General features: G+C 32.1%; 1 non-coding gene across 1 annotated transcript; it reads left to right on the forward strand.

The window, feature by feature from the left end:
• The first annotated feature begins 739 nt into the window (after window positions 1-739).
• Window positions 740-846, forward strand: LOC124899797. Its single transcript, XR_007057361.1, has one exon. It is a non-coding gene; the product is annotated as a small nucleolar RNA R71 (small nucleolar RNA).
• The last annotated feature ends 11,742 nt before the right edge of the window (window positions 847-12,588 follow it).

The raw sequence follows: 12,588 nt of genomic DNA on the forward strand, positions 1-12,588 counted from the left end.
CTCGGTAAACCTTCTTAAGGTTTAGTATTTTGTGCTCCCACAAGCTGACCCAACTAAACCTATAATGTTTTAGTATCCAACTATCGATTCTTATATCGACTATCATCTATGCTTTCTTTGCCATAATCTATTTCAGCATTTCCTCAGTACTGTTATGACTAAGCATTGGCTTGTTTACCCTAGACCTATTGTTGTAGATTCTGATTTCCTATCCCTCAATACTGATTTGAGTTTTTTTTCTTTGTTTCCACCCCATGAGAAGTTAGGGTGATTCTTCCAGTTGGCATTATAAGTGTTGCCAAAATTTTGGTACTATTGCCACTCAATATTTCCCACATAATTCACAAATTCTTAATTTGCTACACAAGCATCTACTGCATGGTCATCACTACCTCATACCTCATACTAAGTTTGAGTTTGCTATACTGTTTTAGATGTTATTGGTGTGTGCCCCAAACTCAATTTGTTGAACTGCGTGTTCATCTGGTTCTATAAGAAAGCAATCTGTGCTGCTATAATTGTCAACTAGTCAACTTTAAGCACTCTTGTAACTTGCCTTAGAGTGTTCCTCGACATATGTTCATTCAATAAGGGATTCCCCTATGAGACCCGATTCAAGAGTGTGTATAGTTCATTATAAGTTTTCTCCCTTGCTTATCCACCTGTTTCTAATGCTAGTAGAACTTTTGTATGTGTCTCGAGTCCCTCCAAAAAAATATGCACCAAAACCTCGTTGGTCTGATGGTGATGAGGGAAATCACATAGCATGGACTTAAACCTTTCCCAAGCTTAGTATATATTCTCACCATCTTTATGCATGAAACTCGAAATTTCACTTCTCAGCCATATGATTTTTCCAGATAGGAAGAACCAAATAAGAAATTTTCATGCCAAGTCATCCCAGGTCATTATAGAATTTGGTGGCTCAGCCTTTAGCCACCATTTTGTTTCCCCTAGTAGAGAAAAGGGAAAGAGAGTAAGTCTAACATAGTCGGTCCACACTCCCATGGGAATGTACGTATCACTAATTTCAAGAAAGTTTTACAAATATTGTTGTGGATCCTCATGAGATTAACCAGTGAATTTCCCTCTAGTGCGCAAGAGTTGCACCATATTTTGTTTTAACTCAAATCGACCTCCTGCAGCTAGTCTGTAGATATTATTAGTAACATTGCTAGCGAGTGGGACTAGCACCTTACGAATAGGTCTCGTCGTTGCTTTGTTAGTAGGAATAATGTCTACTGAATCTTCAATTTGAAGTTGTTGAATTAGATATTGGAGTACAGCTGCCCTCTGCCGCTGATGAAATACTCGCTCAGGTTCTAAATACAGCTCAACTGATTCTCTTTCTCTTGCTTGTCTAATGTATAAATTACACCTTCAAAAATCAGCCTTTAAGATAAAATTGCTAACACTCATATAATATTATCAAAAGAAAAAATTCAGAAAATTACTAATTACTTGAGTCCCCAGCAACGGCATCAAAAACTTATTGTGGCCTACCGCAGACGCAAGTGTATGTGGTTAGACAAGTAATATAGTGACTCTAAAAAGTCGGATGTCAAACCCACAGAGACTGCTTGTTTAGCAATTCACTTAATTTAGTTTCCGACAATATTTCGAGCAAAGAGTTTTAAAGTGTCCAAGAGTTGGTAAAAGTGTAGTAACTAGTAATATGTTAAAAGGGTAATAAAATTTAGCAGTTGCAACATAAGAAAAGGTGTAATCAATATCGCGAGGTAATTCTAGGGTTAAGGAACTCGGAGAAAATACTATAAATCATAATTCTTTTGTTAGTTATTGGGTTGTTGATTCACCGAGTTAATAATACGATTATGATCTTATGGGCCTCTAATCATCTACCTAAACGGATATCGCAACTACATCATTGAGCGGGGAAGCAATAATTAATGTTAGATTCTTTATACTATCTTTCAATTATTGAACCAAACAACAAGTTCTAAGTATATTCCTATCCTAGATGCAAATTAAATCTTTGGTTTAAGATAAGATCTTTTTCCTTAAATCCTTCAGTCTATCCTAATAATTCTTCTTTTGAGTTCACAAGAGGATTAAAGATCTATTTCAATGATGGTCAATCAGCAAAACTGTAAGAACAAGAGATTAAGAACAACCCATATGATAAACAACATTCAACCAACTGAAGAATAACTAAATACAATCATGCTTTCAGCCTCAACCCCCAAAAAAAGGAAATTAGCCACTAATGTTCATAATCAACATTCAAGAAATCAAATTATTTATACTAAAATAAAAGTAGAAGAGTTAATTGGTAAAATAACCCTAATTGAAAGCCCTCATACGTTTTTCACCTTTCTTAAATGTATGCAAAAGTTGCTTCAAAATAATAATTCATGTTCTTGACACACGAAGATGCCACGCTCTTATCGCGGATCACTACTGGAATCCATCATAGTTTTTTCCATAAACATGCCACGCCCTTATTGCGGAGCACCTTGGGCGTAGCATGCTCCATTGTTAAATTTTGCATTTCGAGTTCAAAGTGCACTTTTCATCTCTTGGTCCTTGTCCCATGCTTCGTAAATATGGTTGTACTCCTTTTTAATATTTTTTTCTCTCAATGTTGCTCCTGATTCCTTCCATCATCCACAAACTTAGAATTAATGCTCAATCAAATTCCACTTTCATCAAATTCCACTCTTGCAACACTAATCATATTCATCAGTTCAAGAATACGAATTTAGCTTAAATACAAGACATTATATACAATGTAGCTCATGAATTAAGTGCATGTTAGTGTAATAATCAGCTCTTGGATGTATAAATATGCCCAAGATCAATATTACTATTTATTAGATGGGTACTTGGCTATAACTAGATTTCCATTACTCTAGAAGATTAGAAGAAGACCACATTTACTTATACAATATAACTAATAAATTTTAGAGGTGTATAATGCATATATATGTTGCGATGGTGGAGGATTTCATAGAAGTGTTTGTGAATGATTTTTCTAACTTCAAGAGCTTGTTTGGGGCCTATTTGTAGAACTTAGACAGAGTGTAAACACGATGTGAAGAGACCAATTTGGTACTCAACTAGAAAAATTGTGATTTTCTTGTGAAAGAAGGTATTATGTTGGGACATAAGAGGCCCAACACAAACTAGGAGGGGGGACAGAGTTAATATTAATAAGATTGAGAAGTTGTCGCTCCTAATATTTGTTGATGGAATTCGATGCTTTTTGGGGCATGTAGGTTTCTTCCATGGGTAAAAATGACTTCTTAAAAGTGTCAATACCTATTTTTAACTTTCTAGGGAAAAAATGCTAAGTTTAATTCTTATACAGGATGTTTGGTTGCATTTGTAGAGCTGAAACAAAGACTGGTTCCCGCACTAGTCATGATTGTACTAGACTGGATGTTGCCCTATGAGTTGATGTGCGGCCCTAGTGTTAGTGCAATCTTAGGTCCAAGAATGAGCAAAATTTTTTACTTAGTTTACTATGCAATCAAGGCATTAGAAGTTTCTAGGTAAAACTATATTATGATTTAGAAAGCATTATTTACAGTTGTCTTTGCATACAAAAAGATCTAGTCTAACTTAGCGAGGACTAAAGTAGTGGTTACTACCAATCCATACACTTAGATATCTCTCTCCCACGGACATCAAAGCTAGGTTAATCTATTAAATCTTGCTACTCTGTAGAAAACACTAAGACTAATTAAACCTTCACCTAGGAGATCCCTTCATTTCTCCTTAAGATCCTTTAACTGCACTGAAACTATTCTATACAGAAAGAATAGAAATTTGGACAAATATCTAAAATAAGACCAATCCCAAACCAACCTCCCAATTAGAAAGACACTATGAGAGTCATTAGAAGGACCCCAAGAAATTCATGCACCACCAAAGCTGAATGTAAGGAAAGACCTTCCGAGTTAGAATCTTTAACCCAGACCAACCGATAATAGAGACACCCCTTTGGAGACCGATCTTTGAGCTCTAAGATAGAACATAACCTTTCCCTTAATATCTAGGGAACAAAATGAAACCATTATCCCATTCCATAATTGACTCACGAGGGAGTCTAACAAATTCGATAATCTAATACTAAAAAGCATGAGTGAAACCATATACATTCCTAGAATGACTTCAGAATCCACCACATCTGAGTCAAATAATTTCCACCAAGACCCTTTTATTACCAATAGACACCGCACACCCCTATATACTCTTTTGACAATCGTAGAGTCACCTATTGGAGTAGAATAAAAAGAAGAAAAAAGTTCAAAACAACCTTCAGACCAAAACCAAAATACACAACCACCAATGAGGTCACACAAAAGAGAGGACCCCGAACCAAATAAACCTTACATACCACAATGAAAGGAGTCTTCAACATACCAGTGTCAAAGATAGAAGTAGCACCCCTAGAATAAGAGCTAGAGAAGTAGCAACCAATATCCTATTTGCCCAAGAGACAATCATTATAGGATACTCCCATTTAACCAAGAAACCATAACTCCTTAACGGTCCAATTTCCAATATCACCTTATTTCTCCCCATACTAATAGGAAAGGACTGGCATGACAAAATTGTCATTATTTGGGTCAATAGATTAACAAAATGAATAAACTCCGCATTAGTACCCTTCCAAGAATGATTTCCTTCTTTCAAAATAAGGTTAGTGGAGACTAGTAGGAATCCATAAGGAAAACCAGAAGCTACGACCTTTAACCAGTTCTATGCTCTATGAGTTAGACTAGATCCATCCATATTGCCCTCGAGTGGAATAGGTGAGTTTTCATGAACTCTAGATCGTTGAGAAGACAAGATTCAAAGAGTGAACCAAAGAATATTCAGAGAAGAGTTCAAGACCTCATACTCCATAGCCCAAAAGAAAAATAACCAAGAAAGGAAAACATTCTTAAATACGTTGTAACCTCCTAATTATAAGTGTAGTGCACGACACACCCATAAGCAATACTATACATGACACGGCTTTATGGACACCCCATGACACTGAAACCTAAGCTCTGATACCAACTTGACACGACCCGAACTAGGGCCTTGTCGTAATAGGCAATCCCAAGCCCAACCAGTACTGAGAACCGCCCCTGTTTGCCAACCCAACCACCAAATGCATACCTTGAGTTGGCTAAAGTCTGAACATATAACAAGATAGCGTATCTAACAATGTGGTGACTCTGGGATAAATTTATAACCGAGGCCAACCCAATCAAGTCCAACCACCTTATAACCAACCAAACCAATTGTGGAAGCCATAAACCAATACCATAATAATAATCTAATGTATGTATAAATAACATAAATAATCCATACTATACCCAAGTCCACAGTTGTCTATACAAAGCCTTTAGACCAATAAAAAAGCACCTAGTCGGGATATGCCCCCGACCATAGCCAGAAACCAAAGTCTATTAAAGACAAGAAATAGGTAAAGTAAACCATGACATGAAAGGAATTCCTTCTGAACTATGGAAGCTTACCACTTCAATCCAATATCGAATATACCCGAATCCAATCACTAAGTAAGAGGATTGGAATGGTTAATTCCTGCATAGCGTGGGTATACATCCTCTAGTAGACGAGTTAGTAGGTGAACACTAGCATGCACTCAAGATAGGGATAAGATAATGTCATCTACAAAGCCAAGTAAACACCATCCATAATGCATACAACCATACATATACATATATATAACCATATCGGGAAAGGGAATCGGGTTTAGCATGCCTTGAAAACCATTACCTGGGTTGTGTAGCTAGGTCTTCCTAAACTACCCATAGGTTATATGGGTTCATCTCCCCCTATTGAAAGGGCCCCAGTGGGCATAGCCGCATGACCAGGGAAGTATCCCATGGGATGACTAGTATATTCCCCAATAGTATGAAATCATGATCATGGTCCACTAAGACTAATCCTCATATCGACAAATACGAGTTTCTAGTTTTGGTCCCCCTGGGACTGCCAAGGCTTTGTTGCACATCCCGCCATTAATGCCTAATTAAAATTGTTTCCAAATAACTAACCAATCCATTTAGCATTTTATTAACGAAGTCTAATATTAGTGGCATCGTCATACCAACCTTTACTTGCAAGTAATTTCCATGGCCAAACCATTTAGGTGAAGGGGACTTTCAAGTGCCCTTTCCATATGCCATATTAAACAACTTGGGAAACTTCAATGTTCCCCACAAGCATAACCATTCAGCCTTTAGCCTTTCCAAACCATTTAAACTAATTTCATTAATGCATTCACTTAAGGTATTTCCATGTATCCCATAAGGTTTTCAAAATAGACCAATCATGACCACTAAAATATTTACCTTTTTAACCATTCCAAACCAATTTAGACCATGCCAAGCATTTAAAGCATTTATATCATATAAACCATTTAACCATGCAAAAACATCCAAAATCATTTAGAGTTTCATTAACAAACCAAACCATGCAAAAGTTCTAATGAAAGTTCAATAATAGAGTAAAAAAAATTGAGGCATTTTATCAAACATGTTGAGGGCATACCTTTACAAGGACCAAAACCAATGTATAAACCACCATAATTAGGGTTACTCAAGACCTGTTTTGTTAAAACATAATGAACCAATAACCACATATGTAAATCATTACCAAAAATATGTAAAAACGTAGTTTAAATGAATACCAAACCATATGCACCAAGACCCTCAATAATATTTTGAAATCCCTCATTCATGATTCATAAACCAACAATTAAAACACAATAAAAATGTATTTATTTTTAAATAACAATGAGGGAAGGAGTACATTCCTTATACAAGATGATTCACGTAATAAATCTTGACCTTTGAGCCCTTTGAAGAACACATGAAGAAATCCTATACTCCAATCTTTAAGAGAGTGTTTGAGAGAGTATTTGATGTGTTTTAATCCTTTAATAAGTTTTATGGAAGGCCATATAGGGTTATATGATGTGAGGACAAAAGGTTTTAGGAGTAGGAAATGTCCAAACTAACCTTTACTTAAAATTTAAAACAAGTCATGTCCAGGGGTACGACTCCCTCTTACTACTTGTATCCAAGGGTACGAGTGGTACCCCAACTCGTAATCAACCTTACCATGACCTTACCTACTGGTTTCTATATGACTCACCCTCCCTAATTCATACCTAAGCGTACTAGTAACACCCTCCAACAATACCTACCAAGCGTATAGTGGACAGATTCCCCAAGACAACACACACATGCACTATACGACTTGCCCTATGCCACTCGTATGCTCCGATACGACTCTTACCCATATGAGTCGTACCTTGGGGTAGCTAAGCCAACCTTAATACCTAGGATATGATTGGACCCTCAAGATAGTTCAAGAGTCGTACCCAAGGGTATGAGTGACTCCATTGAGTCATACCAAGCCAAAGAAGTCCAAAACCAATAAAATTTTGCAAGGGTCCTATTCTTAGGGTGTTTCAACCTACCTACAGAATTAGAGCACATGACATACTGGACCATTAAAAAGTTGAACCTAAATTTGGAGTTGGATGGTGATGAAAGAATACACCAACTCTATGAGCTTGACAAATTTAGGTTGGAGGCTTATCGAACACACAAGGTAATACAAAAACAAAGAGGAGACATGAGAATCATATTTTGCCATAAATATTTGTGAAGACGAGATAGTTTTAGTGTTCAAATCTAGACAGAAGCTTTTCCTAAAGAAGCTAAGGTCTAAGTTAATAGGTCTGTTTGAGGTGGTAAGAACTACAAATCAAGAAGTTGTGGAATTGTGAGATACCTACGAAGAATTATATTTCATAGTGCACGGTCAGAGGGTGAAACACTAATGGGTTGATGATATAGATAGAGAGAAAATATTTATGAAGTTGGTGAATGAGTGATCGTGGTGTACCATCGTGTTGCAATGTTAAATCAAATACTACACAAAGAGAGTAGACATATAAAGAAACTTGTGACTAAGGATCAGGGAAATGAAGAGGAGAAACATAGAAAGCACTTACCTCGCAATAGTGAAGTCCCTTCTGTGTTTTGGATGAGTAAGCATTCATTAGGAGCAAGAGTAAAGATTACCCAAATAAAAAGGTGTCGAAAGCTCAGGTGCCAGCGACAGCTGAAAAGAAGCATGACGACAACGTTCAAAAAAGATTTTGAAAGTGGAAAGACGAAAGCTTTTAGGACAAAGCTTAGATTTGTAGGAACAGAAACTGAATCGCTTGGGCTAGGTTTTTTAGATTTCAGTTTTTTTTCTTTGAATTTTTTCATTTTGTTGGGCCTATGGCCAGACTCGGTTTTATTTTTTTTGTTTTTTTTTTGTGATTTTTGAATAATAAAATGGCCGAAAAGGCCACCAAAATTTTATTTAAAAGAATATATCCAGCACATACAAATAATAAAAACTTGGGAATACCATTTTGTATGCACCGATTTTAGATTGTGCATGTTTAAATGTTAAAAAGGGATAATAGACCATGCTATATATCTATTTTAGATAATTATTTAATTCTGAAGAATTTTCATATGGTAGTTCTTATTTCAATTTAATAACCCCAAAAGGAGAAACAATTTTGTCGAAATATCATGATAAAGAAGGATTTTGCATGAAAATTTGTAAATATTGAGAGTTATGAAAGTAAGAAATGATTTCGATTGATTCGTATGAAAGAGATACAATGATTTAGAAATATGGAAAGTAACAATGAAGTTTGAAAAGAATTTAAAAAAAAAATTAAAAGCACTTTTAAAAACTTGATTAAACAATAATTATTGCTCAAAATAGCTTTTTTAATTTATTGGCCAAATATAAACTGCTTTTCACAAAAAGTATTTTTAAAAAAAAGTGATTTTAAAATAAGTGTTTTTAAAAATAAGCTGATTTAGAAGTTTGGTCAAACAAGCTATTAATCTCAAACTAATTAACATTCCTAAGTTTGAGTAAAAAAATTGACATTTAAAATATCATTATCTGTTATGTTTTGTAATAAAAAAATTATTTTGGTAAATATTTATAAAGTATCTTTAGTATCTTAATGTATGGTATTACTACATATAATAAGAGAGAATTACCCTGCTGAAGCAGGCAGCACGTCGACATGTCTGCTTGTGTTGTCTGTTTCATATGCTTCAATCGTGATTTTACTATACCACCCATAATAAAGTATTATAAGTCAGTTATATATTAAAAAATTAATAAATTTAATTAAAAAATAAAATAGACATTTATGACATGTCTGCTTCAGCTGCTTCAATCGAAATTTTACTCCATTCTCATTAATTAATTATTATAAGTAATCTAAGTATTAAAAATTATATAATATTCAATAAAAAAAATTAAAGTAGACATAAAATGATAAATTATCTCTGTTTTTAAATTAACCTAACGTCTTATACGAGGCTCACTTAAATTTTTTTTTACAAGTATTTTTTATAGTGATTTTGTTATATCATATCTAATTAGTTATTATAAGTCATTTAAGGCATGTCTGTTTCATCGCTTCAATTGTGATTTTACTATATCACCTCTAATTAATTATTATGGTCATCTGATTAAAAGAAAAGATATAACAAAGCTTTAGTAAATCCTCTACAAGAAAATTAGAAATAAAAAAATCAAAGAGAAAAAAAATAAATGAAAAATAACATGAACTAAAGATGGAGATAACTGATTGATGAAAAATCATGAGACATTGGAAGAATTATTACCTTCATCAATTAAAGAACTCGAAGAACCGGTAATATGAATGATCAAGAAAGAGAGGTAAAAGTTATCAAAGAGAGATATGGATGACACTGTAATTATATTATATATAAAAAATAAAAACTTAATTGACTGTTTTGTGTACCACATAAATTGGGATGGAGAAAGCATTTATATCTTATTAAAAAAATTATGTAAAAAAATATTATAAATCACATTATTAACAACTTAAAAAATTTAAAAGATATAAAATATTTGTCTGACTCTCGAAATTATATCAATCACTTAAATTGAAATAGAACAAAAAATAAGATAAATTATAATAATAATTAAAAGTTTAAATTTATTTTAATGACTGATTTTCTAAATTTTATTTGTATTATATAAATTGATAATATATGTATATATATATATACACACACTAACACGGGCGGTCAATATCTAGTTTAAATATACTTATGATGTGGTTTTCTCAATTAAAATCTATTTCACTACACAACAATCTCGAAATCAGTCTTTGCATACTAATCTATATCTTATATATACTAAATAGCAAGAAAGTCTTGCCTATAAAGTTGCCAAGTGTCATTCTATGATTGACCCATTTATTAGGTTTTGAACAAAATAGTTAAAGTTTGATAAAGTTAGTTAATGATTTTCAAATTTAAAATTGAATATTTAGTTAATTATTTTCAAATCTAAAATTATATATATATATATATACGTATCCTATTTTTGAGCAACTCTTTAGGGAAAATATTTTCCTTTAAGCATGAATCATGAAAGATGTTAACATAACTTTTAATTACACAATAAAGTATTCAACAATATTTATTTGAAATATAATTTTAACATTTATTTTGAGTTATTTTAAAATATCAATAAAATTTATGATAAATAAAAAAGCTTTTTCATTTATGTTAAACCTATTTTATTTAAATTGGTGACTTTGAAATTTTATCATGTTAAATAGTTAATTTAATATTTTTTAATTTTTATTATATCAATGGTACGTTATAAAGACTAATTGTTTTAGTTTTCCTATATCATCTTAATGTACGAATAACAAGCTAATATCTTTATATATTTATTTTTCTCCTCAAAATATAACCAAAATGAAAAGAATAAAGAAAAAGGAAAAACAAAAAATCTTACAAAAAGAAACAATAACACACCCCACGTCCCAGGTCTCCCTAGTCTATTTCCTATTTTACACATACATGTTTCACCCTATCACACACTACCACAAAATCTGTACACATATAAATTACTCTACACACAGAATATATCAGGCATAACTACAGAAAACAGAAAGAGATAAAAAAATATCAGAAAGAAAATTTCATATTCTGGGTATGTTTTCATAAAAATATTTATATTTTTCAATGAAAAAAATTGCATGATAGGCAATGTCTGAATTTGTTTAACAAATTTGAAGATTTTTACATGGATTAAGACCTTCCCATTAACATAGTAATGTACGTTATTCTCTACTTTTCAGATATCAATTTGAAATAATTTGCCAGCATATTTCTTGAAATGCATAGCAAAGGTAATAGTTATTGTATGCTTCATCCATAATAACATTATTGAAATGTTTCATAATCTTTTTATATATCATATTTTTTAAAACAAAAATTATATACTTCTTTATTTATCCTATTTTTTGTTCGCAAAACAGACATAAATGAAGTAGTGTGCCTATGCATGAAAATTAAAATTTTCATAATTACTATAATATTTTTTTCAGTTTTTGTAATTTAAAATTAGATAGCAATTTTTGCATTAATTTTTTACAGTACTTAGACTAAAACATAATGAATCTTATAATAATATGTGATTGCGTTTACGTATTAAGTATTAATGTTGTTGGTACAATGTTGAAATTCTACTCTATCCATGAATGCTGCTAACAATTATTTAAAATTATAAAATTTACTAGCTTTCTAAATTCTTAAATGTAATCAAATATTAATATCAAGACATAATACATACTATTCTCTTCATTACATTTTGATCAACTTCTGCCAAAGCTTACCAGAAAATCGAGCTTTAAACAAATTACTTAAAATATTTTTTGCAATTATCGATTCACCTCCAAACATCTTAATGTCTAATAGAGGAATGGAATTCACATGGCTTTCAACAACGATATTACATGCATCTACTCTTTGATGCTTTTTTACATTTGGTATCTGCTATAATGGTGTCAAATTAGGATAAATCTCCATCATCTAATCTCGAGAGCTTATTTTTGTTATGATTTTTTCTTAATCATAACCATAGTTCATTCCCAACTTACATGTTTCAATCTAATGAACTACCAATGACTTATCCTCTCTTCAAATTGATATTTTTTATTTCAATTGTTTGATTTTTTAAATATTGTTGTAGATATGGGGGCAGAAGTTGGTGCAATGTTAACCATTTATGCTACAAAAATAAATTCATATCTTCAGCAAATTGATGAACAATGTCTGATTCGCTCCAAACCTATGAACTGCAGCCATGTACATATTAGCTCAATAATGAATTTAAAAGATGTTTGCCTAAAAAATACAGAGAAATAATTTTATCCTATTTAATTAGTTATTTTCGTCATAAAACATTGCAGAAAATAAATATTTAACGTTCAACCATAAAATATTTAATGTTATGTAAATTTTAGATTATATATGTAATATAAATTTATCATTTAGTTATAATGTTAAACTGTTATCAAAGCTTGATTTTACATTTACATTATTTTAATTAAAAGTTTTGTTTCTGCTCATGCTTTTTAATACTCTCCCATTAAGTATGAGAAGAAAATGTTTATCGGTCTATTTTAATAATCGAAGTAAATTTCAGCAATTACTTATATCATACATAATTATAACTAAAGGA

This window comes from Capsicum annuum, chromosome 6 (genome assembly GCF_002878395.1).
Source record: "Capsicum annuum cultivar UCD-10X-F1 chromosome 6, UCD10Xv1.1, whole genome shotgun sequence".
Taxonomy (NCBI): Eukaryota; Viridiplantae; Streptophyta; class Magnoliopsida; order Solanales; family Solanaceae; genus Capsicum; species Capsicum annuum.